Here is an 18,812-nt window from a genome sequence, read left to right on the forward strand (position 1 = left end):
AAAATCATTTGGTACACATAATCTGTTCCCAAAGCGAATATGCCATCCTCGTGAAGCTTAAACTCTAATCGTAAACCATTTTGCATATCTTCTTTGATTTTGTATAACTCACTATCTAATTTTTGTGCTAATTTTATCTTTTTGATCAAAGTTGGTTGAACCAACAAACTAGCCATAACAACCCCCTTTCCCTATATATTCACCTCGATTTGCTACGCATCAAGTTCTTTCAATAATTTTAGTTGTGAAGTAATCAAAGCAGCCATACTCCGAGTGGACTTTCTACAAAAGCATCAGCGACTACATTAGCTTTGCTTAGATGATAATTAATGGTCAAATCATAATCTTTTATTAGTTTCAACCATCTCTTTTGTCTCATGTTCAACTCTTTTTGTGTGAACAAATACTTTAAACTCTTATGATCTGTATAAATTGTACAAAGTTCCCCTACAAATAGTGTCTCCATATTTTCAAAGTAAACATAATGGTGGCCAACTCTAAGTCATGATTCAGATAATTCTATTTGTAGGGTTTTAATTACTTAGAAGCATAAGTAATTATCCTATCATTATGCATTAATACATAACCCAACATTTTCTTGGAAGCATCACTATAAACGGTAAAATTACCAATATTAGAAGGTAGGGTAAGGACAGGTGTTGACACCAATCGTTGCTTTAACTTTTGAAAACTCTATTTACATTTTTTAGTCCATTCAAATTTCGCTCGCTTTTGAGTTAAACGAGTCAATGGCACAGCAATTTGAGAAAACCCATCAACAAATCTTCTATAATAACTTGCCAAGCCTATAAAACTTCTTACTTTTGTCACATTTATCGGGCGAGGTCAATTCACCACTGTCTCAATCTTTTTCGGATCAACTGAAATTTCATCTTTAGAAACAATATGGCCGAGGAAAGTAACACTTGTTAACCATAATTCACATTTGCTAAACTTTGCAAAGAGTTATTTATCTCACAAGGATTATAATACAATCCTCAAATGTTTATTATGTTCTCATCACTCTTAGAATAAACTAAAATGTCATCAATAAAAATAACAGCAAACTGATCCAAAAATTGTTTAAAGATTCTATTCATCAAGTCCATAAATGTAGCAAGTGCATTTGTTAATCTAAAAGGCATAACCAAAAATTCATAATGGCCATACCTAGTTCGTAAAGCAGTCTTGGGTACATCACCTGCCTTAATATTCAACTGATGATATCTAGACTGTAAATCAATCTTTGAAAAGACCTTTGCTCTTTGTAACTGATCAAACAAGTCATAGATTCGAAGAAAATAACATTTGTTCTTCATAGTTACTTTATTTAACTCCTTATAATCAATGCATAAGTGCAAACTCCCATATTTCTGTTTAACAAACAACACAGGAGCTCCCTAGGGTGACACACTAGGACGAATTAACTTTTTCTCTAACAGTTCTTAAAGTTATACCTTTAATTCATGTAACTCAGATGTAGCCATATGATAAAAATGCTTAGATATTGGTCCAATTCCAAGGATAAGATCGATTTCAAATTCAATTTCTCAATTAAGAGGTAGGCCAAGCAAGTCCTCAGGAAAGACATCAAAAAAATTTCTAACAATCGAAATATCTTCTAATCATGAGCTTACATTCATTTGAGTGTTTTTCACATAGGTGAGGTAGCCTTGACACCCTTTTTTTAATGATTGCATGGCACTTGAGATCAACACAATCCGACACGAAAGACTCAAATGATCACTTTTATATACAAGTTCTAATTATCCTGGACACTAAAATATTACTCTCTTTCCATAGCAATCAATAAATGCATGATGTATAGACAATCAATTCATCCCTAAAATCACATCAAATTCTAGCATCTTTAATTATATTAAGTTCGCTAGTAGTTCACAACCCCTTATATGTATAACACAATTTTTATAAATAGTATCAGCACATAATTTTTTTTTTTAGGAGTAGCAACATATGAAAGCTCTATTCAATTTCTCAGGTTCAATACTCAAAGATATAGCAAACTTGACAGATACAAAGCTATGAGAGCCACCGAAATCAAATAGAACATTGAAATTGACATCATTAATGAGAATAGTACCTATCACCACATTGTCACTTGCATTAGCATCTTGGCAAGTTAAAGTGAAAACTCGAGCATTTTCTTTTTGTGGTTATTCCCCTAGTTTAGCTTTAAAAGCATCATTATTCTTGTTTGGGCAATCTCGAGCAATATGCCCATATTTTTCACATTCAAAACAAACTCCTGCTTTCTTAAGACATGGTTTGAAATGAAACCGCTCATAAAAATCACATTTCTCGAGCTTAATGTCAGATTTCATCCCCCATTTTTTACCTATGTTTCCTCTTATGTTTTTTTGGCCATTACTCTAATCTCCATCAAACCTCGGGCATTTCTTATCACCCCTCTCTTGCTCATATCTTTTCATGTTTGACTCAACCTTTAATGCTTGTTGTAACACATCTTTGTAACTATCAATTATGTGAGAAGACAAATAAGACTGAATACTTGACTTCAACCCATGCTCGAATTATATCACCTTATTTTTATCTGAGTCACTGATACGAGTGCAAAAACGTCCCAACTCGTTAAACTTGTTGGCATACTTCAGCACAGATATATCATGCTTTTGCTATAACTGTAAAAACTCATTCTTCTTCTTTACTTTCAGTAACTCTGAAAAATATTGATCAAAAAATTTTTTTTTAAACTTTTTCCAAGTCAGAGGCTTGCATGAATCTTCAAATGTGGGATTTATATTATCTCACCAATACTCAGCATTTCCCCTTAGTTGAATGACAGCCAAACCCAACTTCAAATCTTCAGAGATTCGCATCGCCTTAAATAATTTTTTTAACTCTTTAACCTAAGCTTCTACAACCAAAGGATTAGGGCTGCCTTCAAACTGAGGTGGGTTAACCCTCCGAAATTGTTTATAAGTTGTCTCACATTGTTGCAAATTTTCTTGCATATGTTGCTATTGTTATATCAAATTAGATACCACCTTACACACCCCAACTAAATTATTTTGCATCACAAAAGCAATATGAGCATTTCCAATATTAATTTGCTCATCTCGAACATTGGTATTTTCATATTCATCATATTTTCCTATCAGTTCTTTTACTTCGACCAGTAAGGTCTACCAATGTCTCATTTTAACCACTCATTATCACCTAAATTAGTACCAGCAAAAATAGTTCATAAATGATCAAAATGAAATAATTTAATCTTATTAGCGTAAATGCTAAGAATACTTAAGTTCTACACTAACTATAACTCAACGCCTTACAAATTTAGGTTTAAATCTTTACATATATCTTTAGGTTTATATTGCTACATATCTATCATTCTTTGTCTACACTTTTTTTTTAATGTGAGATTTTGGATGTTACAATCTCTCCATCTTTAAAACTTGACATCTCTGTCAAGTCGAATCCAACCACAAGACCAAGATTACATCAAATGTTGAGATTTAAAAGGTTGGGTTACTCACTATGTAGCACTTAGTGACTATTATGGTCCTACCGTGTAGTACTTAGTGACTCCTACGATGTAGCACTTAGTTCTCATCTATTAGTGACCACTTTTATACTATTTGTGGAGATCTACACGCAACCTACGAGGTATTATCTATTTTCACCTGAAAGACTCATTATTTTATCTCATAAAAAGCACATTACAAGTTTAAATTTAAATCTTTATATATATGTTCGAATTTAATTCTCTACATATATATATATATTTTTATCTATATATTTTTTAAAATGAAATTAGAAGCGTTACAGTAACGATGGACGGCATTCCATGACAATGACCATATTTAGTATTTTTCACAAATTGAGGCTGCTGATATCTATTGTCTCAAAGAAAAATGAATTAATGGTAAAAAAAAAAAAAAAAGGAAGCGTGATAAAGGGAACAAGACTTTCTTGTGTCTAAATGTATGCAGCTTATAAATTATTCTCAAAATAACTACTTTCAACAAGCATCGAGTGAGAATATTATGAGCATCTGTTGATATTTCTTCCCACGATATAGCATCCTAGCGATTATAGCAAAGCAAGAATGAAAAAAAAATAATACTAGTAAGGCAGGAAGAGGACTGACACTTAGACAAGCCCAATTAATTAAAGATAAAAGCAACAGGAATTGTGGTCTGGCACAACCCCAATTCCACTTTTAAAATGCAATGGCATGGCTCCACCTTTCATCAGCAACATATCTGATCAACTGCAGGTCGTTGCTAAGAAATAATCAGGTTGGCTAGTAGAGAAGTTATTGTTGATGTTAGTTTAAAAGATGACCTATTTTATATTAAATAAAAAAATTATATATATTATTTAAATAATTAAATTAAGTGTTGAAATAAATAAAATCATTTGAGTTTGTTAAAAAAATTTTTAGTGAGTCAAATAATTTTTAAAGTTAAAGATTGAACATTTGGACTTATTTAATAAATAAATTTATTTTTTATTTAAATTTTTTTTAAAATTTTGAAAATTAGTAAAATATTATTTTATTTAAAGGTAAAAAATTAGACATTTGGGCTAATTTGATAAAAAGATTTATTTTTATTTAAATCTTTTACTTTTTTGAAATTAAAAAATAAATAAAATATTATTTTATTTTGAATAAATATACTTAAATAAAAAAACATGATTGTCTGAATATGTTTGAGCAAAAAAAATATAATTATCCAAATAAATTTATTTAAACAAAAATATGATTACACAAATTATCATAATTTTTTAAATAAAAATTTTGTGACCATTGATTTATTATAAATAAATATTTTTACTTCATCAATTTCATTAATTCTGATTTGACAAATCTATTACAAGAGCTACAAACCATTCATTCACTCATGAAATTTCAGCAAGGTAAGTCAAGGGAAAGAGTTGGATTAAATCAGGAAAATAAATCGTATGAAGCACACAAACCACTCATGCAATGCAAGATTTTTAGTGCACCACAAGGGTCACGTGTGTATGCTTTCTCCGACATTATGATAGCAGCATCAGCAATTGCATTACTCGGGCATGCATCATCAACTCAAGGTTTTGACGAATTTGCTCGACAGCTCTGAGTGCACTGCCACTGCCACCAAGACTGTCGAACAAGTGAAAAAGAGAGGAAGAAGTAATGTTATTCAACTGGCAGAGCAATGTCAAAACTCTGATTCAAATAATCAAGCAAAAATCTAGCATCCCACTTCAAAATTCATTGAATACGCTTATGCTAAACAGGTTTAGAAACCAAGTTTTTCTGACACATAATAGATTGATAGAAATATTCATTTTCTAACTAATATGACCGAGGGCCCGTTCGCCAGCCTTCGGCATAGTGTGGTTGGTCTCATTTTGGTCCAATCCCAACCAAGCCAGAAGCCTCCATTGGGTTACTCAGGCCCTCATGGCTTAGTTGGACCAGGCCCTACTGCTCTAGACCTCTAGTGGCTGCCCCAAAAATGCCATTACTGGAAAAGTCCAATGAGCCCAACACGCTGGATTTGCATTCACTGTACTTTTCCATTTATGCCATTGCTTTTTATTTCTATTTTTCATTTTCACCCTTCAAATTTCAATCTTCCCATTTTGTCTACGCTTTTAGTTATTTTTCCTTAATTTTTTATACTTGACAAATAAATATAATTATAATAAAAATTTTGGTATATAAGTTCCTTATTATTTTATCATTTCAAAAAAAAATTATTTTTACTAACTAATATATCAAAAATTATAAATCTCTATATCAAATTAATAATTTTATTATTATCATTATTTTTAATTTCATTATAAATAATTTTACTTTGCGTCTGAGTGAATTGAACCCATAGCTTCACCCGTCACATTCCCTTATGCCTTTTTGTATACCATTTATCCTCTATGAATGATGATGTACCATATTGATTTAAATTTACAGTGTATTTCTAAATAATATGGCTTGTGATAAAATTGGCAGGTAGAATCTTTAAAATTTTAAACTTTGTATTTATGAATTTTTTTCATATCAAAAATAGCAAAAAATAAAGACTAAAATGTATGCTCAAATAATATTAGAAACTAGAGGTCACAATTGGATAATACAAATAATTTTGATCCAAGTTGAAAAAACTTAAATAATTTTGGATCGAATCATTTTTAATTTGAATTAATTTAAATTTAAATCATTCAATTTTTATTTAGATTATTTTTTATTAGAGTCATTTGAATTTAACAATTACATTAATTGAATTTAAATCATTTCATATTCAAGTAGTTAGCTTTAAATTTAAATCTAATTTAGAAAAAAATCATTTAAACAAATCAAATTTTATCAATCAAAATTATGTATTTGAAATCATGTTTTCATCAACTTGCGTTATACCTCCAATTTCAATTTTTGATGTCATAAAAATAAAATTTTCAAACAGTCATTTCATCTTACATAAAAGACAAAAATATATATATGAATTTAAAAGTCATTTACTAATTTAGAATTATTTTGTGTAAAAAATTAACAATTTAGTTTCGAAAAATTGATATTTAATTTTCATTTTCATTGCATTAATTATTGTTAGTAATTCAATTTCTAAAAATTTCAAACCTAAATCCATATGTTCTTTTTTTTATGTTAAAAGGACACTAATAAATTTACTCAATGAGTTAGCAAAGTTAGAACGTCAGGTTAGGGTCCAAAAGTCTGATAGAAATGATTCACAGACTCTCTTTCTAATTCTTTATCATTAATGAATTTGTTATTATTAGTCAATCATAAGTTTGAAAGTAGAAATTAGGTTATTGCTATAGTGAATGATCTTTGTAAAATAGGCAATAGAAGGTGCTATTAAGTTGACAAGGATGATGAAGAAAGCGGTTCTCAGCCAAACATTGTTTTGTAACATACAGCACCATCATTGACAGTGTTTGTAAGGACAACGTCCCTGTAACCGAGGCGTAATATGAACCGCTTTTCGGAAATGACATGTAAAGGCAAGATGGATGAAGCTAGAAAATTAAGTTCTTTTTTTTTTTTATTGCTAGGGGCTGTGCAGCTACGCCATCACGGTCAATGGATATTGTAAATGCCCAAAAGGATAGATAAGGCAGTGGAACTCTTTTCATGAAATGTCTCAAAAGCAATCAAATAAATACAATTTTAGCAACTCTTTTCTGGCCTTTCGCACTTGGGTTGAAAATCCACTCAAGGCTGCAATCTCTATTCTCTACTAGCTATAATAGGATAGATTGAAAAAGCATGCTAGTCCCTCTATAAAACATTGAACCTATTGAAATTTCCCTCACCAAAAATCTATTTCCACCTTCACTTAGAACAACTTGTCACTCTCAACCGCTTCAGCAGAAATCGTAGCCCCTTCTGGACGCCTTGGTTGCCTCACAAAGGGAAATTTCTTCTGCACTTGCCTGGGAGGCATAGCCATCAATATATTCACCATGGCATTCGTTAGATTATTATTTTTAATTCTTCTACTCCGAGATTTGGTTTCTGTATCTGGCAATAGCGATCCAGCCTATCATCGTCATCTTCACCATTCTTTCCTTAAAGACAAGGCTGCTCTTCTAGCATTTAAAGAGTCCATATTAGTTGATCCAAATTCCAAACTTACAAACTGGGAAGAGGTTGTTCCTGTTTGCAACTTCACTGGTGTCACATGCAACAAGCGACAGCGCCGTGTGATACAAATCGACCTGTCTAGCTCTGGACTTGTGGGGAAGATTTCACCCTTCCTTTCAAACCTCACTGGCCTTCTACTCCTAAACCTTGATGACAACCACTTCTTCGGCACCATTCCGCCTGAACTTTCCTCCCTCCGACTTCTCCAAACTCTCATCCTAAATACAAATAGCTTAAATGGTCCAATACCAGACAGTTTCGCCCTCCTCACCAACCTCACTTTATTTGAAGTTATGGAAAACAATTTAACAGGTCCCCTGCCGCCTTCTTTTTTCTCAAACTGCACACAGTTACAAGTTATAGATCTCTCTTTCAACCACATCAGAGGTCAAATTCCAGCAGAAATCGGAAATTGTCCAAGTTTATGGACTATCAATTTATACAACAATCAATTTACAGGGCAACTTCCTGCCTCCTTAACCAATATTACACTGTATGTTCTAGATGTGGAGTACAATCTTCTATCTGGTGAACTTCCTACAGACATAGTACAGAAGCTGCCTACGCTCATCTTTCTTCATTTATCCTATAACAACATGACAAGTCATGATAATAACACCAATCTCTATCCATTCTTCGCCACATTGGGAAATTGTACTAATTTAATGGAGCTTGAATTGGCTGGAATGGGCCTTGGAGGAACATTACCCAGCACCATCGGCCATCCTAGACTAAAGCGTCTAGAATTGCAAGAAAATCACATCTTTGGGTCGATTCCCCCAGAAATAGGAAATCTTTCAAATATTACAATGCTGAACTTGGCATCCAATTTTCTAAATGGAACAATCCCGGGAGAAGTCAGTCTGTTGTTACATTTGGAGCAGTTTTTTTTGTCCCACAACTTTTTCAGCATCAGAATTCCTGTAGCATGAGGGAAACTCCCTTCTCTTGGTCAGCTAGATCTATCAAACAACAAATTCTCCGGAGAAATTCCATCCAGCCTGGGAGATTTAGTTGCAATTCGATATTTGTTTCTCAATAACAACCTCCTTTCAGGGACAATACCACCAAAACTACTCAAATGTACAAATCTTGACGTGCTTGATCTGTCCCACAATAGATTAACAGGGAGGATCCCTTCAGAGATAGCAGACCTACGTGAAATCACACGATTTATAAAATTTTCACACAATCTTCTCCAAGGTCCTTTGCCAATTGCGCTCAGCAAGCTCGAAAATGTTCAAGAAATGGATCTTTCGTCAAACAACTTCAGTGGGAATATCTTCCCCCAAACATCAAGTTGCATCTCAGTGATGATGATAAATTTCTCACACAATTCCCTTGAAGGGCAGCTTCCAGATTCTCTAGGTGATCTGTGGAACCTCCAATCATTTGATGTTTCAAGCAACAATATAGCTGGAAAGATACCAACGAGCCTGAGCAAAATTAACCTCACATTTCTGAATCTTTCCTTTAACAACTTTGAAGGAATGATTCCCTCTGGTGGCATATTCCATTCAGCCACAAAAATGTCATTCTTAGGCAATCCGCGTCTATGTGGAGCAGCTTCTAGTAGGCCGATATGGCCTCAAAAGAAACACTGGTTTCGATCACATATGTTCTTGATTATTCTTATCATAGTTATAGTTGTTCCAGTGCTCTTATCAGCACTAGGCTGTGTGATTGGAATCCACCGCATTAAACTAAAGGTTTCTTCCAGGAAAACTGAAAGATCAAGAAAACCTCCAACACAAGAAATAATGCACAATTTCCCCAGAATCACTTGCAAAGAACTGTCAGAAGCCGCTGGAGGATTTGATACCCAGAATCTAATTGGGACAGGGAGCTATGGACGTGTTTACAGAGGAGTTCTTAAAGATGGGACAAGCATTGCTGTGAAGGTGTTACATTTGCAGTCTGAAAATTCAGCCAAAAGTTTCAACAGAGAATGCCAAGTTTTGAAGATTATTAGGCACCGAAACCTTATCCGAATTATAACAGTGTGTAGTTTACCCGATTTTAAGGCTTTGGTTTTTCCTTATATGGCAAAGGGAAGCTTGGATAGCCGTCTCTATCCCCAATCTGAGTCAGGTTTGAGTTCAAGCTCTTCAGATTTGAGTCTAATTCAGAGAGTTAGCATTTGCAGTGACATTGCTGAAGGGATGGCCTATCTGCATCACCATTCCCCGGTTAGAGTCATACACCGTGATCTAAAGCCTAGCAATGTTCTTCTAAATGATGATATGACAGCCTTGGTTTCGGACTATGGGATTGTGAGGCTGGTTACGACAGTAGGAGCTGACAATGGAGGTGGGGCTATTGAAAGCATGGGAAATTCTACTGCAAATATGTTAGCCGGGTCCATTGGTTATATTGCACCAGGTAATCCTCCTTTTTGTCTATAGTGCATCATCATTTGTATCCTCTGACATGAACAAATTTAAGTCATTTCCAGTAATGTAAACAAATTGTATCTTTACCCCAAATTTTCAAATCATTTCATCATAAAACTACAACAAAAACATCAAAATGGCACACTCATAAGTTGCGTATGCCTTGATAAGCCTTGGTTCATGCCAAATTATCACTTTTACACATGATTCACTTATCAGTGTCAGAGTTATTGCTGCCATTGGACTTTCATTCTGTTTTTTTTTTTTTTTTTTTTGGCAGAAAAACGTTTCAGTATTTTTAGGGAGATTTGCTTCTTTTTTCTTTAATGATGCCTTAAATTCAAAACAATACATATTAAATCAATCAACTTTATGCTGCAGAGTATGGATTTGGATCTAATATATCTATCAAGGGAGATGTATACAGCTTTGGAATTGTAGTTCTTGAGATGGTGACTAGAAAACGACCAACTGATGACATGTTTGTTGGTGGTTTAAGTCTGCACAGATGGGTGAAGAGTAACTGCCATGGAAGGGTAGAAAAAGTGGTTGACTCATCTCTGATCAGAGCTTCGAAGGATCAATCCCCAAAAGTGAAAAGAATGTGGGAAGTTGCAATTAGAGAATTGATCGAATTAGGTATTCTGTGCACTCAGGAATCTCCCTCTACTAGGCCTACCATGCTTGATGTTGCTGATGACCTGGCTCGCCTTAAAAGATACCTTAGTGGGGATACTACTACGACATTCGCCTCATCTCTGGGAATATCTTCTTCCACTCTAGGTGATGACTAACAGCTTCTCAAATTGTACTAGACTGAATTTTACTATTGCCCTTTTGGAAAGTTTGACTTGGAATCAATCAGAAAAGAGAGCAAAGATGCTTTGAGAACTATATCTGATAACTATAACACTAACTATAGGTTTTTTTTACATTTCTATGCTGCATATTTGTACATTATTGTCCCTGTTAATAGTAATAGTAAGTTGGAAATTGAGGTTCAAACAGCTGTGAAAAATTTTTTGGTAAATGTCAAATAAAAAAAGACATCAGAAGCTATATTTAATCCGAGGTACAATCTATATTCATACCCAGCTGAAATGCCTTAGGACAGCTTCTTTACTTTCCTACAGGTAAAATCTATATGGTAGAGCAGAATTCAAAAAAATAAGAAGGGAAAAAGGAAAAAAAAAAAAAAAGAATCTTGTGACTTGCTTAGCATTTGAGTCAAGTAATCATACATCCCAAGCTATGGAAAACGAGAAACTCCCCTATCCATATTCTCAAGCTGTTGCCTCCTTTGTTCAAAAGAAAAGGAGAAACCCCGGAACTGTTTTGAAAGACTAGCGAATAAAGTCTAAACCATCCAGGCAGAGCCTCTTTTACTTGTCATGTATAGAAGGCATGAGGAAGCTACTTAGCTACATTCAATCAGACGTCAACTGATACCAGAAAGATATATTAACGTTTGGTTTCACATATTAACCACATTTACAATCCATATCAGTGAGAAAAAATTCAAAAATAGCCACAGAAATTGAATGAAACACAAGATGATTGATCCATTTCCCTCTCTCCTGTGATATTCCTTTTCTTAATATTAATAAAAGAAAGGAAAAGAAAAGAAAGTAAAGTAAAGGAAAAAGAAAATTTTTTAAAAAATATATACATGTACTTTTTATTTGGATAATTAAATTTAATAAAGGAAAAAAAAAGAATTTTAATAATTATTATTTGGATAAATAGTGAAAAAAAAATGACATAATATAATAATTTTTTCAATTATAATATTTCATTGATTATGATTTTAGACTATCTCTGGATATAATAGTCTTTTAAAAAAATAAAATTTTTTCAACTTTTCTTTTTTTAATTTTTCCCTCAAATTAGAGTATTAAAAAAGTAAGGATTGCAAAAAAGAATAAAAAGTTATTAAATTTTCTTTTTTTTTTCTTTCAAATTAAAAGTTTATCTAATCAAAAAAATAAAGATTTTGTGTTTCCATTACTATATTTTATTTTCCTTTCCTTTTCTTCCCCTCCCCTTAATTCAAACATAGTATTAAAAAAAAAAACAATCAGATGTTGAAAATGAAGAAAATATTATGGTGTGACTGTATTGTAAGTGGACCTCCCACCAAGACTTGGAATGAATTTTATATATATATATATATATATATATATATATATATAAATATAAATGTTAGTAGTGGTGGATGGCATTCCATGACAATGACGATATTTAGTAGTTTTCACAAATTGAGGCTGCTGATATCTATTGTCTCAAAGAAAAATGAATTAATGGTAAAAAAACGGAAGTGTGATTAGGGAACAAGAATTTCTTGTATCTAAATGTATGCAGCTTATAAATTATACTCAAAATAACTACTTTCTACAAGCATCATGTGAGAATATTATGAGCATCTGTTGATATGTTATAGCATCCTAATGATTATAGTAAAGCAAGAATGAAATAAAAATAATACTATTAAGGGAGGAAGAGGACTGACACTTGAACAAGCCCAAATAATTAAAGATAAAAGCAACAGAAATTGTGGTCTGACACAACCCCCAATTCCACTTTTAAAATGCAATGGCATGGCTGCACCTTTCATCAGCAACATATCTGATCAACAGCAGGTCGTTGCTCAGCAATAATCACGTTTGCAAGTGTAGCAGTCATCTCTAATTGTCAACGTAATTGATTTCATCATTTTTTTCTTGACGGTTTGTCCTTGTTACCGAATGCCAACCTAAAAGTTTTCATAGTAAAATTAATTCTGAAATTTTCTAGAACATGCTTGATCTGATAACTGAAAAACAAATACAGACTTTTTGCTAAGAATTGGATGGTTTGACATAATGAAGAAGTTCATGAGTTATCTACACAATTTAGCTTGATGTTCTGGCATATAAACAAGATATGGCAATTCTATTGCAATAGCTGCAAACCATTCATTCACTCATTAAATTTCTGGCAGGTAGGTAAAGGGAAATAGTTGGATAAAATCAGAGAAATAAATCAAATGAAGCACACTCACTATTCATGAAATGCAAGATTTTTAGTGCACCACAAGTGTCACGTGTGCATGTTTTCGTCCGACATAATGATAGCAGCATCAGCAATTGCATTACTCAAATATGCATCAACTCAAGGTTTTGAGGAATTTGCTCAACAGCTATGAGTGCAATGCCACTACCTCCAAGACTCTCGAACAAGTGAAAAGGAAAGGAAGAAGTATTGTTATTCAACTGGCAGAGCAATGCTAAAACTGTATTCAAATAATCAAGCAAAAATCCAGCATCACAGTTCAAAATTCATTGAATATGCTTATGGTAGACAGGTTTAGAAACCAAGTTTTTCTGGTACATAATAGATTGATAGAAATGTTCATTTCCTAACTAATATGACTGAGGGCCCGTTAGGCAGGCTTCAGCGTTATGCGGTTGGTCTGATTTTGGTCCAATCCCAGCCAAGCCTGCAACCTCAATTGGGCTAGCCAGGCCGCATGGCTTGCTTGGACCAGGCTCTAATGAACTAGACCCCCAGTTGCTGCCCCAAAAGTGCCATTATTGGACAAGTCCAATGAGCCCAATGCACTGGATTTGTTTTCACTGTACACTTCCATTTATGCCATCGATTTTTCTTTCTATTTTTCATTTTCACCCTTCAAATTTCAATCTTCCCATTTTGTGTACGCTTTTCGTTATTTTTCCTTAATTTTTATACTTGACAAATAAATATGTAATAATTATAATAAAAACTTTGGTATATGAGGTCATTATTACTTTATCATTTCGAAAAAAAAAAATTTTACTAATTAATATATCAAGAATTATAAATCTCTATATCAAATTATTAATTTATTATTATAATTATTTTAATTTCATCATAGTCAATTTTACTTTACGTCGAGTGAATTGAACACTTAGCTTCACCCGTCACATTCCCTTCGCTTTATTTTTTTTTTTTTTGTATACTATTTATCCTTCATGAATGATGATGTACCTTATTGATCTATTTTAAACATTGTATTTATAAATAACATGGCTTGTAATAAAATTGGCAGGTAGAATCTTTAAAATTTTAAACTTTGCATTTATGTTTTTTTCCACATCACAAACAACAAAAGATAGGAAATAAACTATATGCTCAAATAATATTAGAAACTAGAGATCACAATTGGATAATACAAGTCATTTTAATTCAAGTTGAAAGAAATTTAAATAATTTTGGATCGAATCATTTTCAGTTTGAATTAATTTGAGTTTAAATTATTCATTTTTTTTATTTAGGGTATTTTTTATTTGAGTCATTTAAATTTAATAATTAAATTAATTGAGTTTAAATCATTTTACATTTCCATAGTTAATTTTAAATTTAAATCAAATTTAAAATAAATTATTTAAAATAAATCAAATTTTATCAATCGAAATTATTTATTTAAAATCATGTTTTCATCAACTTGGGTTATATTCAATTTTTGATGTCATAAAAATAAAATTTTCAAACAATCATTGCATCTTACATAAAGACAAAAAAATTAAATTAAATTAAATTAAAAAAATAAATTTAAAAGTCATTTACTAATTTAGAATTATTATGTACAAAAAATTAAAATTTTAATTTCGAAAAATTGATATTCAATTTTCATTTTCATTGCATTAATTATTATTAGTAATTCAATTTCTGAAAATTTCAAACCTAAATCCATGTGTTCTTTTTTTCATGTTAAAAGGACACTAGTAAACTTGCTCATGAGTTAGCAAAGCTAGAACGTCAGGTTGGGGTCCAAAAGTCTGATAGAAATTACTCACGGACTTTCTTTATAATCCTTTATCATTAATGAATTTGTAATTATTAGTCAATCACAAGTTTGAAAGTTAGAAATTATGTTATTGCTATAGTGAATGAGCATTGTAAAATAGGCAATAGCAGCGGTGCTATTACGTTGCCAAGTATGATGGAAGAAAGTGGTTCTCAGCCTAACATTGTTTTGCAATACACAGCACCATCCTCAACGGTCTTTGTAAGGACAAACGTCCTTGTAACTGAGGCTTAATTTGAACCTCTTCCGGAAATGACATGTAAAGGCAAGATGGATGAGGCAAGAAAATTAAGTTCGTGATTTGATGATTGCTAGGGGTTGTGCAGCTACACCACCATGGTCAATGGATATTGTAAATGTAAAAAAGGATAGATAAGTCAGTGGAACTCTTTTCATGAAATGTCTCAAAAGCAGCAATCAAATCAATACCATTTTAGCAATTCTTTTCTGCTCTTTCAAACTTGGGTTGAAAATCCACTCAAGGCTGCAATCTTTATTCTCTACTAGCTATAATAGGATTGATCGAAAAAGCATGTTAATCCCTCCATAAAAACATCATCCCTAATGAAATTTCCCTCACTAAAAATCTATTTCCACCTTCCAACAACTTGTCACTCTCAACCGCTTCAGCAGAAATCATAGCCTCTTCTGTCTGCCTGGTTGCCTCACAAAGAGAAGTTTCTTCTGCACTTGCCTGGTAGGCATCGCCAGCAATATATTCACCATGGCATTCATTAGATTATTATTTTTTATTCTTCTACTCCGACATTTGGTTTAGGTATTCGGCAATAGCGATTCAGCCTATCTTCATCATCTTCACCATTCTTTGCTCAAAGACAAGGCTGCTCTTCTAGCATTCAAGGAGTCCATATTAGTTGATCCAAATTCCAAACTTACAAACTGGGAAGAGGTTGTTCCTGTTTGCAACTTCACTGGTGTCACATGTAACAACATCACCGTGTGATACGAATCGACCTGTCTAGCTCTGGACTTGGGAAGATTTCACCCTTCCTTTCAAACCTCACTGGCCTTCTATTCCTAAACCTTCAAGGCAACCACTTTTTCGGCACCATTCCGCCTGAACTTTCCTCCCTCCAACGCCTCCAAATTCTCCGCCTAAATAGAAATAACTTAAGTGGTCCAATACCAGACAGTTTCGTCCTACTCACCAACCTCACTCTATTTGAAGTTAGTGAAAACAAATTGACAGGTCCCCTGCCGCCTTCTTTTTTCTCGAACTGCACACAGTTACAAAATATAGACCTCTCTTTCAACTACATCAGAGGTCAAATTCCAGCAGAAATCGGAAATTGTCCAAATTTATGGACTGTCAATTTATTCAATAATCAACTTACAGGGCAACTTCCTACCTCCTTAACCAACATTACACTGTATAATCTAGATGTGAATTACAATCTTCTATCTGGTGAACTACCTACAGAGATAGTACAGAAGCCGTCTTGTCTCGCCTATCTTCATTTATCCTATAACAACATGACAAGTCATGATAATAACACCAATCTCTATCCATTCTTTGCTACATTGGGAAATTGTACTTATTTAACGGACCTTGAATTGGCTGGAATGGGCCTTGGCGGAACATTACCCAGCACCATTGGCCATCCTAGACTAAAGTGTCTAGAATTGCAAGAAAATCACATCTTTGGTTCGATTCCTCCAGAAATAGGAAATCTTTCAAATATTACAGTTCCGAACTTAGCATCCAATTTTCTAAATGGAACAATCCGGAAGAGGTCAGTCTTTTGTTAAATTTGGAGCAGCTTCTTTTGTCCCACAACTTTTTCAGCTTCAGAATTCCTGTAGCATTAGGGAAGCTCCCTCATCTTGGTCAGCTAGATCTATCAAACAACAAATTCTCTGGAGAAATTCCATCCAACCTAGGAGATTTAGATGCACTTCTATATTTGTTTCTCAATAACAACCTCCTTTTAGGGACAATACCACCAAAACTACTCAAATGCATAAATCTTTACATGCCTGATCTGTCCCACAGTAGATTAACAGGGAGGATCCCTCCAGAGATAGCAGAACTACATGAAATGAGACGATTTATAAATTTTTCACACAATCTTCTTGAAGGCCCTTTGCCAATTGCACTCAACAAACTCGAAAATGTTCAAGAAGTGGATCTTTCATCAAACAACCTTGGTGGGAATATCTTTTGTAACACCCACAATCCCACATCGGAAGGATGTGTGGATAACGAATGATATATATGTAGAGACTTAATTCTAATCTATAAAGCGTCTTTGGTGAGACAAAACCGTGAGACCTTCGGGTCAAAGCGGACAATACCTCACAGGTTGGATGCGAGTCTCCATAAATAGTATCAGAGCCAGGTTTAAGATCTAAGAAAAGAAAGAACTGAGTTATAGTTAGTGTCGAACTTAAGTATTCTTAGCATTTATACTAATAAGATTCGATTATTTTATTTTGATCGCTTACGAACTATTTTGTTGGTAATAATTTAGGTAAGAATGAGTGGTAGAAATGAGACATTAGCAGACCTTATTAGTCGAAGGAAAAGAACTGACAGGAGAAGGGATGAATCTGAAACCATCAATGTTCGAGATGAGCAAATTGATATTGGAAATGCTCATAATGCTCTGGTGATACAGGATGATTTAGCTGGAGTGTATCAGGTGGTGTCTAATTTGATACCCCAACAGCAGTAGACATAAGAGAATCTACAACAACGTGAGACAACTTATGAATGATTTCGAATGGTTAATCCACCTTAGTTTGAAGGCGGCCCCAATCCTTTGGTTGTAGAAACTTGGGTTAAAGAGTTGGAAAAACTCTTTAAAGCGATGCGAATCTTTGAAAATTTGAAATTGAGCTTGGCAGTCATTCAACTAAAGGAAATGCTAAGTACTAGTGGGATACTATAAATCCCACACTTGAAGATTCAAGTGAGCCTCTGACTTGGGAAAAGTTTAAAGAAATTTTATTTGATCAATATTTTCCAGAGTCCATGAAAGTGGAAAACGAGAATGAGTTTTTGCAGTTGCAACAAAAGCATGATATGTCTATGCTAGAGTATGCCAACAAGTTTAATGAGCTGGGACATTTTTGTTCTCGCATCATTGACTCAGATAAGAATAAGGCGATACGATTCGAGCATAGGTTGAAGCCAAGTATTTGATCTCATTTGTCTTCTCATATAATTGATAGTTACAAATATGTGTTACAGTGAGCACTGAAGATTGAGTCAGACATGAAAAGATATGAGCAAAATAGAGGTGATAAGAAATGCCCTAGGTTTGAGGGAGATTAGAGTAATCGCCAAAAAAATGTCAAAGGAAACATGGGTAAGAAATGGGGGATGAAATCTGGTACTAAGCTCGAGAAATGTGATTTTTTTAAGCAATTTCATTCTGGACCATGTCTTAAGAAAGAAAAAGTTTGCTTTAAATGTGAAAAATATGGGCATACTGCTCGAAACTGCCCAAATAAGAAGAATGATGCTGTTAAAGCTAAATCAATGGAACAACCACAAAAGAGAAATGCTCGAGTTTTCACTTTGACTCACCAGGATGCTAATGCAAGTGACAATGTGGTGATAGGTACTGTTCTTATTAATCATGTCCATGCTAATGTTCTGTTTGATTCCAGTACCTCTCATAGCTTTGTCTTTGACAAGTTTGCTGCATCTTTGAGTATTGAACCTGAGAAATTGAATGAGCCTTTATATGTTGCTACTCTTATGGGAAAAATTATGTGTGCTGATACTGTTTATAAGAATTATATTGTACATATAGGGGGTTGTGAACTACTAGCAGACTTGGTGCAGTTAAGATGTTAGAATTTGATGTGATCTTAGGGATGAATTGGTTATCTGTACATCATGTATTTATTGATTGCTACAGAAAGAGAGTAGTACTTCAATGTCCAGGATAATCAGAACTTGTATATGAAGGTCATCATTTGA

The 18,812-nt window shown here is 33.5% G+C and overlaps 2 pseudogenes across 1 annotated transcript; both read left to right on the forward strand.

Moving 5' to 3' along the window:
- Positions 1-6,920: 6,920 nt before the first annotated feature.
- Positions 6,921-11,455, forward strand: LOC111318500 (putative leucine-rich repeat receptor-like serine/threonine-protein kinase At2g24130; annotated as a pseudogene). Its single transcript, XR_016334396.1, has 2 exons — positions 6,921-10,021; positions 10,414-11,455. The product of XR_016334396.1 is annotated as a putative leucine-rich repeat receptor-like serine/threonine-protein kinase At2g24130 (transcript).
- Positions 11,456-14,861: 3,406 nt separating this feature from the next.
- On the forward strand, positions 14,862-18,517 carry LOC111275420 (putative leucine-rich repeat receptor-like serine/threonine-protein kinase At2g24130; annotated as a pseudogene).
- Positions 18,518-18,812: the final 295 nt, after the last annotated feature.

This window comes from Durio zibethinus, chromosome 26, assembly GCF_047325235.1.
Source record: "Durio zibethinus cultivar Kanyao isolate XHJ-2024 chromosome 26, ASM4732523v1, whole genome shotgun sequence".
NCBI classification, from domain to species: domain Eukaryota; kingdom Viridiplantae; phylum Streptophyta; class Magnoliopsida; order Malvales; family Malvaceae; genus Durio; species Durio zibethinus.